The sequence below is a fragment of the Phoenix dactylifera genome, chromosome 1, assembly GCF_051530095.1.
Source record: "Phoenix dactylifera cultivar Ajwa chromosome 1, Ajwa_hap1_PhDact_Kaust_v1.1, whole genome shotgun sequence".
NCBI classification, from domain to species: domain Eukaryota; kingdom Viridiplantae; phylum Streptophyta; class Magnoliopsida; order Arecales; family Arecaceae; genus Phoenix; species Phoenix dactylifera.
Genome location: NC_143190.1, coordinates 60,478,874 through 60,496,424, shown reverse-complemented (window position 1 = coordinate 60,496,424; position 17,551 = coordinate 60,478,874). Strand labels below are relative to the sequence as shown.

The 17,551-nt window shown below is 53.8% G+C and overlaps 1 long non-coding RNA gene across 3 annotated transcripts in view; it reads left to right on the top strand.

Moving 5' to 3' along the window:
* The first annotated feature begins 16,425 nt into the window (after positions 1 to 16,425).
* Positions 16,426 to 17,551, top strand: part of LOC113463754 (uncharacterized) — a 42,457-nt gene continuing 41,331 nt past the window's right edge. For all 3 annotated transcript variants that reach the window (XR_005507204.2, XR_016397823.1, XR_016397822.1), the window contains exon 1: positions 16,426 to 16,845. This is a non-coding gene — a long non-coding RNA (uncharacterized LOC113463754). The remainder of the gene's footprint in view (positions 16,846 to 17,551) is intronic.

Genomic DNA, 17,551 nt, shown 5'->3' with positions numbered 1-17,551 from the left:
CTACGCCCTGCCATGGCCGTACCCGGCGCTGCCCCACGACGCCCTGTAACGACCATGTCAGTGGCAACCCCATCGTGCCACACGATGACCAATCCCCAAAGAAACCCCCCAGCCTGATATATATGCGGCTGGGGGGGAAGGGGAGGGTAAGCAAGATTTTCCAGAGTATTATCTTACCTGCTACCTCTTCTTCTCCTTCGATCTCCCCTAACTTGATCGTCGGAGGGCCCCCACTACCCCGGTGGTGGTGCGAGGCTTGCTTGCAGGTCTCCCGGCGGAAGGCGGAGCGCAACCGAAGTAATTCCAAGGGAACCCCATTCACACCGCTGTGCCAATCGTTCTCGGTTTGGACCCCCAGCAACAGTTGGCGCTAGAGGAAGGGCCCGGATCTCAGAGCGATCGTAATGGCACGGCGAGGTGGTCGTGGAGCTTCCAATGCTCCCGGTCGCGGGGCCTCTCGCGCCTCTGGCCGGGAGGCCGCTGCATCTCCAACACACTCTCAGCAACACTCCACCGCCCCACCGCCCATTCAGACGGTCGAAGCCGCCCAGTTCGACCAGCTAACCCAGCAGGTTCGCACCCTCGCGGAGGCGGTGCAGAATCTGCAGGGTGCAATGTCCCGGGCGCCGCAGCGGGCTCAGGAGCCGCCGCTGCCTGAGCGTTCGCTTGTCCTCCTCAACCCGCGCTCCTTCCTCTCCCATGGGGAGGAGCGCCGGCGCGAGGAGGATTCTCGAGCACGCTCCATTCTGCCGGGACCTTCCCACCGGAGCTGCGCGGGGTACGAGAGGCGGGCCCGGGCGCGTTCCCAGACCCCCCAGTCCTCGAGGAACCCGCGCTCCAGTTGGTCCCCCTCTCGCCGCTCCTTGTCTCCCACCCACCGGTCGCGCTCCCTGGACCGGCGGGTGGACGATCTCCACCGACAACTCCAGGTCTTGAAGGGCCATTCCAAAGATCCCTTCGCCGACTTAGAGATCTCCTTCCAGCCGGCGCTTGCCTCAAGGATCCTGCGGACCCCGAATCCGCCGGGGTTCAAAATGCCGGCGATCGAGCCCTATGACGGGGCGGCGGACCCGCGGGATCACGTCGAGAGTTTCAGGACCCTTATGCTCCTCCACGGAGCATCAGATCCCCTTCTCTGCAAGGCTTTCCCGGCAACCCTCCGTGGCCCGGCGAGGGCGTGGTTCGCCGGGCTGGAGGCTGACTCAATCCGGTCCTTCGACCAGTTCACCCGCCTCTTCATCACTCATTTCGCCGTCAGTAGCCGGCGGCGACTGGTCTCCGACTCCCTCTTTGATGTCCGGCAAAACGAGGGAGAAAGCCTGCGGGATTATCTTACCCGCTTCAACAGGGCTACGCTGGAGGTCCGGAACCTGAGTCAGGAGGTAGCTCTTTCAGCCCTGAAGCGTGGCTTCCGGAAGGGCAGACTCACCTTCTCCCTGGACAAACGCCTGCCGCGGAGCTTCCCAGAGCTGTTGTCCCGGGCGAACCAGTATGCGGACGCCGAGGAGGCGGCCGCCCACCGGAGCAAGGAGGCCGTCGAGATCCCTCCAAAGCTTGGGAAGAAAAGGCGGAAAGAGGCACGCCAGAGGAGGAGCCCGACGCCCCAGCGTCGGCGCAGAAGCCCGTCGCCGGCGAAGAACCACGGCGCCCCACGCCCTCGTTCTCCGCCCCGACGTTTCAACCGGTACACCCCTCTCCTGACTCCCCGGGCCCAGATCCTTATGGAGATCAAGGGGCGGGAGGACCTCCCGGCCCCGAGACAGATGCAGAGGATACCTGGGAAGAGGCCCTCCCGGGCGTACTGTGAGTACCACCGAGACCACGGCCACGACACAGAGGACCGCTTCCAGCTTCGGGACGAGATCGAGGCTCTCATCCGTCGGGGGCGTCTCGGTCGATATGTGAGCGACCGACGTCCCCCCGCAGACCCGCGTCCGGCCGACCCGGCTCCTCCGGAGCCTCGGGAGCAGAATCGACCCGTTGCGGGGGTGATCCACACTATCACTGGGGGCTGCCCCCGGCCCGTGAGAAACGCAGGGGGCTCGACGGAGGCGTCAGGGGCGGCCGTCGCAAAGAGGCAGAGGGTCGGCAATGTAATCACCTTTTGTGATGAGGATGTAAAGGGGGTTCAGACCCCCCACGATGACGCCATGGTGATCTCCCTCACTACGGCAAACTATGATGTAAGGCGTGTTCTTGTGGATAGTGGAAGCTCAGCTGATATCTTGTTTTACGAGGCCTTCCAAAAGATGGGCTTGTCCAGACAATTGTTGCACAAAATATCCACCCCCCTCATAGGATTCACCGGTGACACTGTCCCGGCGGAAGGTGTCGTTGAGCTGCCTGTGACTGCGAGCGTCGCACCCGCAGAAGCCACGGTGCGACTCGGGTTCTTGGTCGTCCGTGTTCCCTCGGCCTACAACGCTATCCTCGGACGACCCGGACTGAACGCCCTTCGCGCGGTGGTCTCTACGTACCACTTGCTCATGCGGTTCCCCACGGCGGTCGGGATCGGAGAGGTCCGAGGCGACCAACCGACCGCACGGCAATGTTTCCTAGCGACCCTCAAAGGGAAGAAGCCCGCAGAAGCCCTAAGCGTCGTTCTCCTTAATTGCATTCTTCGTGCAGGACACTCCGGGCGGCATGTATCCCGCGGCCCACATATCTCCGTACGCGTCCAGGCCGCATCCGCCTCGAAGAACGCGCGTATCGCGGCCGCTTAACTGGCATTCCTCGCAAGCAGCAACTGGCCGGTCCGATTTCCCAGGTAACGCCTCAATTAGCATTTAATGGCCTTCTGGTGTTCCCCAGGCGACGCTTCGAGAGGAGGAGAAACACGATCGCAGCTGGCCACGGAGAAACCCCGTCGAGCGGCAAGTGATAGGGGCGCGACCAACGAGCGGAATTCCCCGAGGCTTGGCCCTCGGATGCCAGGCTAACCCGATGATCATCCCGGGAGCAGACTAGCCTAAAGCCCCGACCGGTCGCCTCGGCTTGCGCCAGCCTTGGCCGACCAACGAGCGGAATTCCCCGAGGCTCGGTCCTCGGATGCCAGGCTAACCCGATGACCATCCCGGGAGCAGACTAGCCTGAAGCTCCGACCGGTCGCCTCGGCTTGCGCCAGCCTTGGCCGACCAACGAGCGGAATTCCCCGAGGCTCGGTCCTCGGATGCCAGGCTAACCCGATGATCATCCCGGGAGCAGACTAGCCTGAAGCCCCGACCGGTCGCCTCGGCTTGCGCCAGCCTTGGCCGACCAACGAGCGGAATTCCCCGAGGCTTGGTCCTCGGATGCCAGGCTAACCCGATGACCATCCCGGGAGCAGACTAGCCTGAAGCCCCGACCGGTCGCCTCGGCTTGTGCCAGCCTTGGCCGACCAACGAGCGGAATTCCCCGAGGCTCGGCTCGGATGCCAAGCTAACCCGATGATCATCCCGGGAGCAGACTAGCCTGAAGCCCCGACCGGTCGCCTCGGCTTGCGCCAGCCTTGGCCGACCAACGAGCGGAATTCCCCGAGGCTCGGCCCTCGGATGCCAGGCTAACCCGATGATCATCCCGGGAGCAGACTAGCCTGAAGCCCCGACCGGTCGCCTCGGCTTGCGCCAGCCTTGGCCGACCAACGAGCGGAATTCCCCGAGGCTCGGCCCTCGGATGCCAGGCTAACCCGATGATCATTCCGGGAGCAGACTAGCCTGAAGCCCCGACCGGTCGCCTCGGCTTGCGCCAGCCTTGGCCGACCAACGAGCGGAATTCCCCGAGGCTCGGCCCTCGGATGCCAGGCTAACCCGATGACCATCCCGGGAGCAGACTAGCCTGAAGCCCCGACCGGTCGCCTCGGCTTGCGCCAGCCTTGGCCGACCAACGAGCGGAATTCCCCAAGGCTCGGCCCTCGGATGCCAGGCTAACCCGATGATCATTCCGGGAGCAGACTAGCCTGAAGCCCCGACCGGTCGCCTCGGCTTGCGCCAGCCTTGGCCGACCAACGAGCGGAATTCCCCGAGGCTCGGCCCTCGGATGCCAGGCTAACCCGATGATCATCCCGGGAGCAGACTAGCCTGAAGCCCCGACCGGTCGCCTCGGCTTGCGCCAGCCTTGGCCGACCAACGAGCGGAATTCCCCGAGGCTCGGTCCTCGGATGCCAGGCTAACCCGATGATCATCCCGGGAGCAGACTAGCCTGAAGCCCCGACCGGTCGCCTCGGCTTGCGCCAGCCTTGGCCGACCAACGAGCGGAATTTCCTGAGGCCTAACCCTCGGATGCCTGGCCTAGCGCCGGAAGAATTTCCTGAGGCCAACCCTCGGATGCCCGGCCTAGCGCCGGAAGAATTTCCTGAGGCCTAACCCTCGGATGCCCGGCCTAGCGCCGGAAGAATTTCCTGAGGCCTAACCCTCGGATGCCTGGCCTAGCGCCGGAAGAATTTCCTGAGGCCTAACCCTCGGATGCCTGGCCTAGCGCCGGAAGAATTTCCTGAGGCCTAACCCTCGGATGCCTGGCCTAGCGCCGGAAGAACTTCAAGAGTCAGCGACGCGAGCAGCCTCAGCCTCCTCCAGGCGCGAATGAAGCTCCTGGTTGCTCGCACGAGTCCCCTCAAAGGCCGACTCCAATTCGGCCAGCTTGGCTTCAAGAGATCGGGTTCGGTTGCGGGCGTTGTCGGCCGACTGCTGGGCCTTCTCCCACCTCTCCCGGAAGTCGGCAGCCTTCCGGGACTGCTTTTCGGCCCGCTCCTCCGCCTTCCTGATCTCGCTTTCGAGACCCGAGGCAACCTTGAGTTGCTCCTGAGCCTCCAACAGTTGCCTCTCGAGGGCGGCGAAGCCGAGTGCCCGCTCTTCGGCCACCTGGAGCCTCGTCTCGAGGTCCCTGGTCGTCCTCCCCGCCGCAGCCCGGCCTCCCTCCTCTACAGCTTTCAATCGGCTCTCGGCCCTCGCCAGAAGCCTCGCCTGTTCCTCGTGGCTCTCCTCCAGGCGGATCATGTATTGGGCGAGCTAAGAGGTAGGAAAAATGAGAGCGTCAAAGGAGGAGCGAACGAACAGTCCGACGGCAACGGCAGCAGCACAAGGGAGAAACTCGAGGATGCCTGTGAAGAGAAAGGCGGACGGGGGAGGGCCCCCGGTTAAATAGGCAGAAAGGCGGGTGACGCCTCGGTGACACCAGAGGACGCCTGGCTACCGAAGGATCGTTCGCGCCCCAAAGGCGAATCGACGCCATTAAGGAAGGATGTCCGCCGAAATCCGCAGACCGCCAAATCAGCGACAACCGCCATACGCCATAAAGAAGGCGGGGAGCTCGGAGCGCGCGCGCCTTTCCGAGGGATGGCGGCAATCTCGAAGCATCACTCCCTTCACCCGTTCCCCTCCTGGTTCCAGGCTCGGAAGTGGGGGGCTACTGTTACGGGGGAACTTAGCCACCATGCCCCACGTGACCGGCACGCGCGCCCAGGAAGACTACGGCTGCCCCTTGATCCAGCAATCCGACCTCGGGTCGGATATCTTCGGCTCCGCAGCCCGACCCCGAGTCGGCTGCCCCTTGATCCAGCAATCCGACCTCGGGTCGGATATCTTCGGCTCCGCAGCCCGACCCCGAGTCGGGTGCCCCTTGATCCAGCAATCCGACCTCGGGTCGGATATCTTCGGCTCCGCAGCCCGACCCCGAGTCGACTGCCCCTTGATCCAGCAATCCGACCCCAAGTCGGCAATCTCTTGACAACAACAGACTGTTCCCCTGAGGCACGCCGCGGCCCCCTGCTCCACTACTCCCTGCAACGGCCGTATCCGGCGCTGCCCCACGATCCCCTGTAACAGCCGTACAAAGCGGAGCTCCACTACGCCCTGCCATGGCCGTACCCGGCGCTGCCCCACGACGCCCTGTAACGACCATGTCAGTGGCAACCCCATCGTGCCACACGATGACCAATCCCCAAAGAAACCCCCCAGCCTGATATATATGCGGCTGGGGGGGAAGGGGAGGGTAAGCAAGATTTTCCAGAGTATTATCTTACCTGCTACCTCTTCTTCTCCTTCGATCTCCCCTAACTTGATCGTCGGAGGGCCCCCACTACCCCGGTGGTGGTGCGAGGCTTGCTTGCAGGTCTCCCGGCGGAAGGCGGAGCGCAACCGAAGTAATTCCAAGGGAACCCCATTCACACCGCTGTGCCAATCGTTCTCGGTTTGGACCCCCAGCAACAGTTGGCGCTAGAGGAAGGGCCCGGATCTCAGAGCGATCGTAATGGCACGGCGAGGTGGTCGTGGAGCTTCCAATGCTCCCGGTCGCGGGGCCTCTCGCGCCTCTGGCCGGGAGGCCGCTGCATCTCCAACACACTCTCAGCAACACTCCACCGCCCCACCGCCCATTCAGACGGTCGAAGCCGCCCAGTTCGACCAGCTAACCCAGCAGGTTCGCACCCTCGCGGAGGCGGTGCAGAATCTGCAGGGTGCAATGTCCCGGGCGCCGCAGCGGGCTCAGGAGCCGCCGCTGCCTGAGCGTTCGCCTGTCCTCCTCAACCCGCGCTCCTTCCTCTCCCATGGGGAGGAGCGCCGGCGCGAGGAGGATTCTCGAGCACGCTCCATTCTGCCGGGACCTTCCCACCGGAGCTGCGCGGGGTACGAGAGGCGGGCCCGGGCGCGTTCCCAGACCCCCCAGTCCTCGAGGAACCCGCGCTCCAGTTGGTCCCCCTCTCGCCGCTCCTTGTCTCCCACCCACCGGTCGCGCTCCCTGGACCGGCGGGTGGACGATCTCCACCGACAACTCCAGGTCCTGAAGGGCCATTCCAAAGATCCCTTCGCCGACTTAGAGATCTCCTTCCAGCCGGCGCTTGCCTCAAGGATCCTGCGGACCCCGAATCCGCCGGGGTTCAAAATGCCGGCGATCGAGCCCTATGACGGGGCGGCGGACCCGCGGGATCACGTCGAGAGTTTCAGGACCCTTATGCTCCTCCACGGAGCATCAGATCCCCTTCTCTGCAAGGCTTTCCCGGCAACCCTCCGTGGCCCGGCGAGGGCGTGGTTCGCCGGGCTGGAGGCTGACTCAATCCGGTCCTTCGACCAGTTCACCCGCCTCTTCATCACTCATTTCGCCGTCAGTAGCCGGCGGCGACTGGTCTCCGACTCCCTCTTTGATGTCCGGCAAAACGAGGGAGAAAGCCTGCGGGATTATCTTACCCGCTTCAACAGGGCTACGCTGGAGGTCCGGAACCTGAGTCAGGAGGTAGCTCTTTCAGCCCTGAAGCGTGGCTTCCGGAAGGGCAGACTCACCTTCTCCCTGGACAAACGCCTGCCGCGGAGCTTCCCAGAGCTGTTGTCCCGGGTGAACCAGTATGCGGACGCCGAGGAGGCGGCCGCCCACCGGAGCAAGGAGGCCGTCGAGATCCCTCCAAAGCTTGGGAAGAAAAGGCGGAAAGAGGCACGCCAGAGGAGGAGCCCGACGCCCCAGCGTCGGCGCAGAAGCCCGTCGCCGGCGAAGAACCACGGCGCCCCACGCCCTCGTTCTCCGCCCCGACGTTTCAACCGGTACACCCCTCTCCTGACTCCCCGGGCCCAGATCCTTATGGAGATCAAGGGGCGGGAGGACCTCCCGGCCCCGAGACAGATGCAGAGGATACCTGGGAAGAGGCCCTCCCGGGCGTACTGTGAGTACCACCGAGACCACGGCCACGACACAGAGGACCGCTTCCAGCTTCGGGACGAGATCGAGGCTCTCATCCGTCGGGGGCGTCTCGGTCGATATGTGAGCGACCGACGTCCCCCCGCAGACCCGCGTCCGGCCGACCCGGCTCCTCCGGAGCCTCGGGAGCAGAATCGACCCGTTGCGGGGGTGATCCACACTATCACTGGGGGCTGCCCCCGGCCCGTGAGAAACGCAGGGGGCTCGACGGAGGCGTCAGGGGCGGCCGTCGCAAAGAGGCAGAGGGTCGGCAATGTAATCACCTTTTGTGATGAGGATGTAAAGGGGGTTCAGACCCCCCACGATGACGCCATGGTGATCTCCCTCACTACGGCAAACTATGATGTAAGGCGTGTTCTTGTGGATAGTGGAAGCTCAGCTGATATCTTGTTTTACGAGGCCTTCCAAAAGATGGGCTTGTCCAGACAATTGTTGCACAAAATATCCACCCCCCTCATAGGATTCACCGGTGACACTGTCCCGGCGGAAGGTGTCGTTGAGCTGCCTGTGACTGCGAGCGTCGCACCCGCAGAAGCCACGGTGCGACTCGGGTTCTTGGTCGTCCGTGTTCCCTCGGCCTACAACGCTATCCTCGGACGACCCGGACTGAACGCCCTTCGCGCGGTGGTCTCTACGTACCACTTGCTCATGCGGTTCCCCACGGCGGTCGGGATCGGAGAGGTCCGAGGCGACCAACCGACCGCACGGCAATGTTTCCTAGCGACCCTCAAAGGGAAGAAGCCCGCAGAAGCCCTAAGCGTCGTTCTCCTTAATTGCATTCTTCGTGCAGGACACTCCGGGCGGCATGTATCCCGCGGCCCACATATCTCCGTACGCGTCCAGGCCGCATCCGCCTCGAAGAACGCGCGTATCGCGGCCGCTTAACTGGCATTCCTCGCAAGCAGCAACTGGCCGGTCCGATTTCCCAGGTAACGCCTCAATTAGCATTTAATGGCCTTCTGGTGTTCCCCAGGCGACGCTTCGAGAGGAGGAGAAACACGATCGCAGCTGGCCACGGAGAAACCCCGTCGAGCGGCAAGTGATAGGGGCGCGACCAACGAGCGGAATTCCCCGAGGCTTGGCCCTCGGATGCCAGGCTAACCCGATGATCATCCCGGGAGCAGACTAGCCTAAAGCCCCGACCGGTCGCCTCGGCTTGCGCCAGCCTTGGCCGACCAACGAGCGGAATTCCCCGAGGCTCGGTCCTCGGATGCCAGGCTAACCCGATGACCATCCCGGGAGCAGACTAGCCTGAAGCTCCGACCGGTCGCCTCGGCTTGCGCCAGCCTTGGCCGACCAACGAGCGGAATTCCCCGAGGCTCGGTCCTCGGATGCCAGGCTAACCCGATGATCATCCCGGGAGCAGACTAGCCTGAAGCCCCGACCGGTCGCCTCGGCTTGCGCCAGCCTTGGCCGACCAACGAGCGGAATTCCCCGAGGCTTGGTCCTCGGATGCCAGGCTAACCCGATGACCATCCCGGGAGCAGACTAGCCTGAAGCCCCGACCGGTCGCCTCGGCTTGCGCCAGCCTTGGCCGACCAACGAGCGGAATTCCCCGAGGCTCGGCTCGGATGCCAAGCTAACCCGATGATCATCCCGGGAGCAGACTAGCCTGAAGCCCCGACCGGTCGCCTCGGCTTGCGCCAGCCTTGGCCGACCAACGAGCGGAATTCCCCGAGGCTCGGCCCTCGGATGCCAGGCTAACCCGATGATCATCCCGGGAGCAGACTAGCCTGAAGCCCCGACCGGTCGCCTCGGCTTGCGCCAGCCTTGGCCGACCAACGAGCGGAATTCCCCGAGGCTCGGCCCTCGGATGCCAGGCTAACCCGATGATCATTCCGGGAGCAGACTAGCCTGAAGCCCCGACCGGTCGCCTCGGCTTGCGCCAGCCTTGGCCGACCAACGAGCGGAATTCCCCGAGGCTCGGCCCTCGGATGCCAGGCTAACCCGATGACCATCCCGGGAGCAGACTAGCCTGAAGCCCCGACCGGTCGCCTCGGCTTGCGCCAGCCTTGGCCGACCAACGAGCGGAATTCCCCAAGGCTCGGCCCTCGGATGCCAGGCTAACCCGATGATCATTCCGGGAGCAGACTAGCCTGAAGCCCCGACCGGTCGCCTCGGCTTGCGCCAGCCTTGGCCGACCAACGAGCGGAATTCCCCGAGGCTCGGCCCTCGGATGCCAGGCTAACCCGATGATCATCCCGGGAGCAGACTAGCCTGAAGCCCCGACCGGTCGCCTCGGCTTGCGCCAGCCTTGGCCGACCAACGAGCGGAATTCCCCGAGGCTCGGTCCTCGGATGCCAGGCTAACCCGATGATCATCCCGGGAGCAGACTAGCCTGAAGCCCCGACCGGTCGCCTCGGCTTGCGCCAGCCTTGGCCGACCAACGAGCGGAATTTCCTGAGGCCTAACCCTCGGATGCCTGGCCTAGCGCCGGAAGAATTTCCTGAGGCCAACCCTCGGATGCCCGGCCTAGCGCCGGAAGAATTTCCTGAGGCCTAACCCTCGGATGCCCGGCCTAGCGCCGGAAGAATTTCCTGAGGCCTAACCCTCGGATGCCTGGCCTAGCGCCGGAAGAATTTCCTGAGGCCTAACCCTCGGATGCCTGGCCTAGCGCCGGAAGAATTTCCTGAGGCCTAACCCTCGGATGCCTGGCCTAGCGCCGGAAGAACTTCAAGAGTCAGCGACGCGAGCAGCCTCAGCCTCCTCCAGGCGCGAATGAAGCTCCTGGTTGCTCGCACGAGTCCCCTCAAAGGCCGACTCCAATTCGGCCAGCTTGGCTTCAAGAGATCGGGTTCGGTTGCGGGCGTTGTCGGCCGACTGCTGGGCCTTCTCCCACCTCTCCCGGAAGTCGGCAGCCTTCCGGGACTGCTTTTCGGCCCGCTCCTCCGCCTTCCTGATCTCGCTTTCGAGACCCGAGGCAACCTTGAGTTGCTCCTGAGCCTCCAACAGTTGCCTCTCGAGGGCGGCGAAGCCGAGTGCCCGCTCTTCGGCCACCTGGAGCCTCGTCTCGAGGTCCCTGGTCGTCCTCCCCGCCGCAGCCCGGCCTCCCTCCTCTACAGCTTTCAATCGGCTCTCGGCCCTCGCCAGAAGCCTCGCCTGTTCTCGTGGCTCTCCTCCAGGCGGATCATGTATTGGGCGAGCTAAGAGGTAGGAAAAATGAGAGCGTCAAAGGAGGAGCGAACGAACAGTCCGACGGCAACGGCAGCAGCACAAGGGAGAAACTCGAGGATGCCTGTGAAGAGAAAGGCGGACGGGGGAGGGCCCCCGGTTAAATAGGCAGAAAGGCGGGTGACGCCTCGGTGACACCAGAGGACGCCTGGCTACCGAAGGATCGTTCGCGCCCCAAAGGCGAATCGACGCCATTAAGGAAGGATGTCCGCCGAAATCCGCAGACCGCCAAATCAGCGACAACCGCCATACGCCATAAAGAAGGCGGGGAGCTCGGAGCGCGCGCGCCTTTCCGAGGGATGGCGGCAATCTCGAAGCATCACTCCCTTCACCCGTTCCCCTCCTGGTTCCAGGCTCGGAAGTGGGGGGCTACTGTTACGGGGGAACTTAGCCACCATGCCCCACGTGACCGGCACGCGCGCCCAGGAAGACTACGGCTGCCCCTTGATCCAGCAATCCGACCTCGGGTCGGATATCTTCGGCTCCGCAGCCCGACCCCGAGTCGGCTGCCCCTTGATCCAGCAATCCGACCTCGGGTCGGATATCTTCGGCTCCGCAGCCCGACCCCGAGTCGACTGCCCCTTGATCCAGCAATCCGACCCCAAGTCGGCAATCTCTTGACAACAACAGACTGTTCCCCTGAGGCACGCCGCGGCCCCCTGCTCCACTACTCCCTGCAACGGCCGTATCCGGCGCTGCCCCACGATCCCCTGTAACAGCCGTACAAAGCGGAGCTCCACTACGCCCTGCCATGGCCGTACTCGGTGCTGCCCCACGACGCCCTGTAACGACCATGTCAGTGGCAACCCCATCGTGCCACACGATGACCAATCCCCAAAGAAACCCCCCAGCCTGATATATATGCGGCTGGGGGGGAAGGGGAGGGTAAGCAAGATTTTCCAGAGTATTATCTTACCTGCTACCTCTTCTTCTCCTTCGATCTCCCCTAACTTGATCGTCGGAGGGCCCCCACTACCCCGGTGGTGGTGCGAGGCTTGCTTGCAGGTCTCCCGGCGGAAGGCGGAGCGCAACCGAAGTAATTCCAAGGGAACCCCATTCACACCGCTGTGCCAATCGTTCTCGGTTTGGACTCCCAGCAACAAATACAATAATAAATGTATAAAATATTATAATTATTAGTATAAATTAATTTTTTACTCTTTTGATGACCATTTATTTCTCTAACAAATTTTCTAACTAGGTAAAAAAATTGGTTAAATAATTACTAATATTTTTTATTTATTTATTTATTTATTTATTATTTTATTTCATTGAAATATATTTATTTATTATTTTATTTATTTATTTATTCGTTCATTTATATACATATTTATTTATTTAGTTTTTTTTTTTTTTTCGGCGGCATTGAGGAGAAGGAGATAGAGAGGGAGAGAGAGAGGGGGGGATGGTGAGAGAGAAAGAGGCGGTGCGATTGAGATTTTTGGGAGGAAAAAGAATGGGGGTATTTTGGTCAAAAATACAGCTTCCCGACAAAGCTGAAAACAGCGTTTTCGGAAAGCTCCAAAATTGAACTTCTGCCAAAAAGCTGTTTTCAGCTTCCCGCAAAAGCTGAAACAGCTTCTTGGAAATTTTACCAAACACACTTTTTTACCTAAAAGTACTTTTGGAGGGCCAGAAAGTGCTTTTTGGCCCTCCAAAAGCTCCCCCAAACAAGGCCTAAACTTTTAGGCTATTGTGTTGATGCGGACGTATCCTGAAACTATGTGCCAACCAGGAACATGGAAGCCGCGATTTAACGTCCATGAGATGGGAAATTTGTTCTTTAGAAATAGCTTGGACATGTCCTCTATTCATCAGCCACCTTTGCCCCCAAACTAAATAATTACTAGTATTTCCTCTGTTATAATGCAGATTACGAGATGTAGAACTCATGCATCTCCAACCATAACTTTTTACCGCCATCCTAAACAACCAGTTCTCTTTATTATTAAGTCTAATATATTAGCTAACTGTGGAACTTAATTTTGTATTACTTTGACCTAGCTTATTTGGTCAAATTTAATCAAAAATTAAATTATTTTTTCACACTCAGTCTATTAAATTCTAGCGAAGTTTTGGTCGAAACGTGAAGGAGGTTTTTTTTGGATAAAAATTTCAACAAGGAAATTATAGAAAAGATGGTGATGGAGGGGGGGTATTAAGTGCAATGTTAAGATCAAATGCATTGAAAGTTAGGGCATGTGTCGGTGTCATTTGTTATTTTTCGTCATTCAGAAATAAGATGATAATTTGTTGCAACAATTCTATTGAAGGAAAACCCTAAGTAGAGGTGGAATCTATCCGCTACGAGTTGGAATACCTTTTTGGAAAATAAATCAAAAAGTTTACAAAATTTCTGCTATCTTTATTGAGAATTTGAGTAAGGGTATTAAAGTTATATATTGTGGTTGGGCTTCTATTGCCACTAAAATGATTACTCATAAGTTAGTATGTCGTGTATGCCTAAATTGTCCATTTTCTTTATTGACTATAGTTCTTGGCCTCATTTTCTCAATGAAACAAGGTGGGGAACCCATTTCCTCTCTCAAAAAAATAATATCAAAGATATAGGAATTGGTGGTAGTTTAATTAATTATTGAACTCAAAGATGAATCTATTAGCTTTAAGTTATGCATGACTACTAAAGTATATTACATGGAGACCGGAAAAAAAAAGGATTGCATCTCATACTTGGGACACTGTATGTTTGCCTCAATAAAAAGTATCTCAGTATATAATCATTGCAAACAAGACAACAAACTTTATGTGCAAACTGCAACTTAGGTGACACTTAATCCAGACTTTTTATGGGCAACATTGGTGAGTGCTAAATTCAAATCAATAGGTCTTGGCAATTTGATATTAAGCGAGCTAGTTCTTCTGTTACATGGAAGAGAAATTGTCTCCATGCATCTAAAATTCAAAATAACTAAGAAAAACTTGGTTAGTTTTCTTATAAATTGAAAGAGAATTTTGCAGTGCCAATGCATTAAAAAGATTGTTGTTCATATAGTCATAAAGATACAATAATTTTAAAAAATTACATTTGTTAAGTACTCGTCTTCAAGTAAGTTCCATGATGAATGGTATCTTTTTAATCTTCAACCAGTCAGAATGTAGCACTAATTAAAAAAAACAAAGAAAAAGATAAATAAAGATCACAAGCATAAAGCAAAGGCATGAGGTCATTATATACACATACATAAGTATATCTACATATATACTTAAATATATACTTAGATACATACATACACATCTTCTATATGTATATAGATAAGTAGATAGATAGATAGATATAGATAACTAGACTTTGCTACCTTTTGAGCGCTTTTGAGAGCATTCGGCTCAAAATATTTCTAGTTGAAATCAATATAAGTTCTCCAAAAATAAAAAATGACACAGTTGGTCATGATTTATAATATATAAAAAGGCTAAGCCAGGTGTCTTTAAGAGATCCTTGGTTGATTTCTACTAAACAAGCTTTGGAGCTAAATGTCGAATTTTTTGACTAGACTACCATTGACCCTCCCTTCAAGATTATCAACAAAAGAACATGATTAAAAAGTTAGACATAATCTATTTGCCGCTCTATTTGATCCTTATCATCTATTTCTCATCCACACAATTTCTTCTAAACATCTCAAACTAATTGGACTGTATTTTTTTTAAAAAATTATTCTATCAATTCACCTTATCTAAATCGTAAACCAATGAACTCTTTTTTAAAATTTAAAAATAAACAAAGAATTGAAACTCTTTAACTAATCCATGCATTTTATATTTCTTATCCTAAAAGTTTGAACTCTTTTCTGTTACTTTAAGTTTTAACTTGCATTCCACATATCCAATGCTAGAATACATGCATACTTATATATACATACATACATATATACATAAGTATTGATTGTTGTAATTATTTCCGGCTAGTAAAAATAATAAAATTGTGAAGCACCAATTTTTAGAAAATCCGACAAAGAGAGAGGATGTATATTTTGTTAATAATTTATAAAAATAAAAAAATTTAATGGGTAAGTTATAAATGTCCGGCAATAAATGAATTACTTCAATCAATTTTTATTACAATCTTGCATGAGAATTGTTAGTTCAATAAAATTAATATTTATATTTTGTCATTATTATATCTTCTTCCTCTTCTCTAAAATTTTTGGACTAGAGAGAGCTATTTTTGTTTCATGGTTCTTCTTCTAGTCAAAAAAGGCAAGGATCAAAATTTTTTGATGAACTAACGTTGTTTGACATGAGGTATTGATTTCCTCCAATATCTTACAAAGCAGGCTGTTGAATTAAACAATAAAAAATATTGAACTAAGTTGATGTGATGATAATTTTGTGATAGTACTGGAATAAGTAAAATAGGTTAAAGATTAGGTAAATATGGAAACATGGATAAATAAATATTATGAATGGAGTAAGTTCTTCAACATTAATATGGAGTCATTCTTTTCCCATTAGTGTACAAATCTTACTCATTAAAGTGGTGTTTCCTAATCATCTAAGTGGTGTGAATATGCATTTAGACAAAAAATGATAAGAAAATATGTCCAACTATTATAAAAATAAGTTTATTTATAAAATATGATATAGTAAAAAGTTATAATTAGTGTATTCTCAAAAACAAAAATCAAAAAGTATAAATAACAAGGATTTTTTTTCAAAAAATAAATAAGAAGCTTAATTTTTAGAAACCAAAAGATTTGTCATTTAGAAGGACAACTGAGGCAATATATTAAATGCAAGATGAAAAACATTGGTTAGTCTATGTATCGTATTGGATGATATCTTGGGATTTATTGGTCTATATTGGTTGAGATAACAAAAATCGAGATATCTTATGCTATATGAGAGGGTGGTAATAAAAATTGAGATCATAACTGTGATCTAAACCTTCAAAAGAATAGCCATCGATATGATTATTTCGAAACACATCTTTCCATAAACTTTAGTTCATCATCCATCATGACTAAACTTTATTTTATCTAATACCAAGACAATGACAAACTTTTGACTATCTCTTGAATATTGCTACAAAATTCTAGAAAGAAAACTCCTACATGATTACCAAAGTTAGGCTATATTCCAACAATAATTGAGTTTTATTTTAATGACTCATGATCAATAATAAAGGTTTTTCATACAAAAAATAAAATTAATATATAGTACATATAAGAAAACACGAAATGTTGTGAGAAGAGGTATAATGTATAACAATGATGCAACTTTTTTAATTGAATTTTGACATACAAATATGAAGATATTTGATATCAGACTAGAAGAAATACTTTCACCAGTATAGTAGTAGTGGACCATATATGTAGTTCGTGCATGAGAAATTTGGTATTAAGATGCGTGGTACGGATTATATGAATGGTTTTGTTAGCTTAGTGGAATTTTCTATAATCTGTCTTATATTTGTCACTATTCCATTCATATCATATTTAGTCATTTTCTACTACAAATGATAAAAAATATTTTAATTTTTAATAATAAATTTAAAGAATTAATATTAGGAACATTAGCACAAATATTTATACGTAAAAAATATAAAGCACCCCACGTCCCGCACCGCCGACAAGAAAACCTCCGAGATGAAGAAAAGAAGAACCCCTCGCACTTCTCGCTTTTGCTTTCTTTTCTGGTTCCCGGAAGTCGAAATCCGTCGAAAAAGGGGAGATTGGTTCTTGGGCGGATATTTGTATGCCAGAGCGGGAAGAGGGGGGAGGATTTCCGGAGAAACGGCGACATTTCTCCATAGGAATCGGAGTTCCGGAGGGAGGAGGAGATGGAGCAGAAGCATATACTCATGTCGGTCCTGGGGCTGGGGCTCGGCGTCGGGGTGGGGCTTGGGCTGGCCTCCGGCCAAACCGTCGGCAAATGGGCTGCGCCGGCGAGCTCCTCCGCCGGCGAGACGGCGGAGAACGTCGAGAAGGAGCTCATGAGGATGGTCGTGGATGGGAGGGAGAGCAAGGTTACCTTCGATGAGTTCCCTTATTACCTCAGGTAAAGTCTTTTCTTTTCTTTTTAATTTCTTTAACCGTTCTTGATTTTTTTTTCGCCCGAGAAAAACCCGTTCTTGATTCTTTTCCGCCTCAAGATTCCGTCAATCTAATGGTACGTTTATTGGTGTTAAAATAGTAATTGCGTCACGAGGGCCTCGGGAAAGGAAACATTCTTGATTCCCTGATGCCTTTAATGACTTCTGTTCTTGAACTCTGATCATGTTCAGAATATTTTGTTTTGAAATGCTATCTTTTTGAAATATTCTGCTAATCATCCGTGATTTTTTTCATTTTTCTAATCTATCTTGAACCGGAAGCTCTGTCCTGCGTCTGAAACTTGTCTCCGGTGTTGGAAATTAATATATTTCCTGATTTAGGGAGTACAGTTCATACCCCATGTCTTATTCAGAAGAGCAACAGCAATTGGAATATTAAATTCTACTCATGCGCTCTCGATCCATTTCTGCCTTTTTTTTCTTTTTCTTTTTTGCATTTGTTCGTTTGTTTGTTTTGTCAGAATGAGGCTGGAATTATGTACATATCTATGCTCTTCATAACCCCATTACTGTAAGGCAGATCAAGGAATATGTTATGCTGGAGGTCTGATGGAAGTAGTATGGTTGTGGATATTAAATTTAGTAATACATAACATGTAATGTCCGGGCCCAATACTAACTGGGCCCAATACTTTGAGGCCCAGTTTAAGA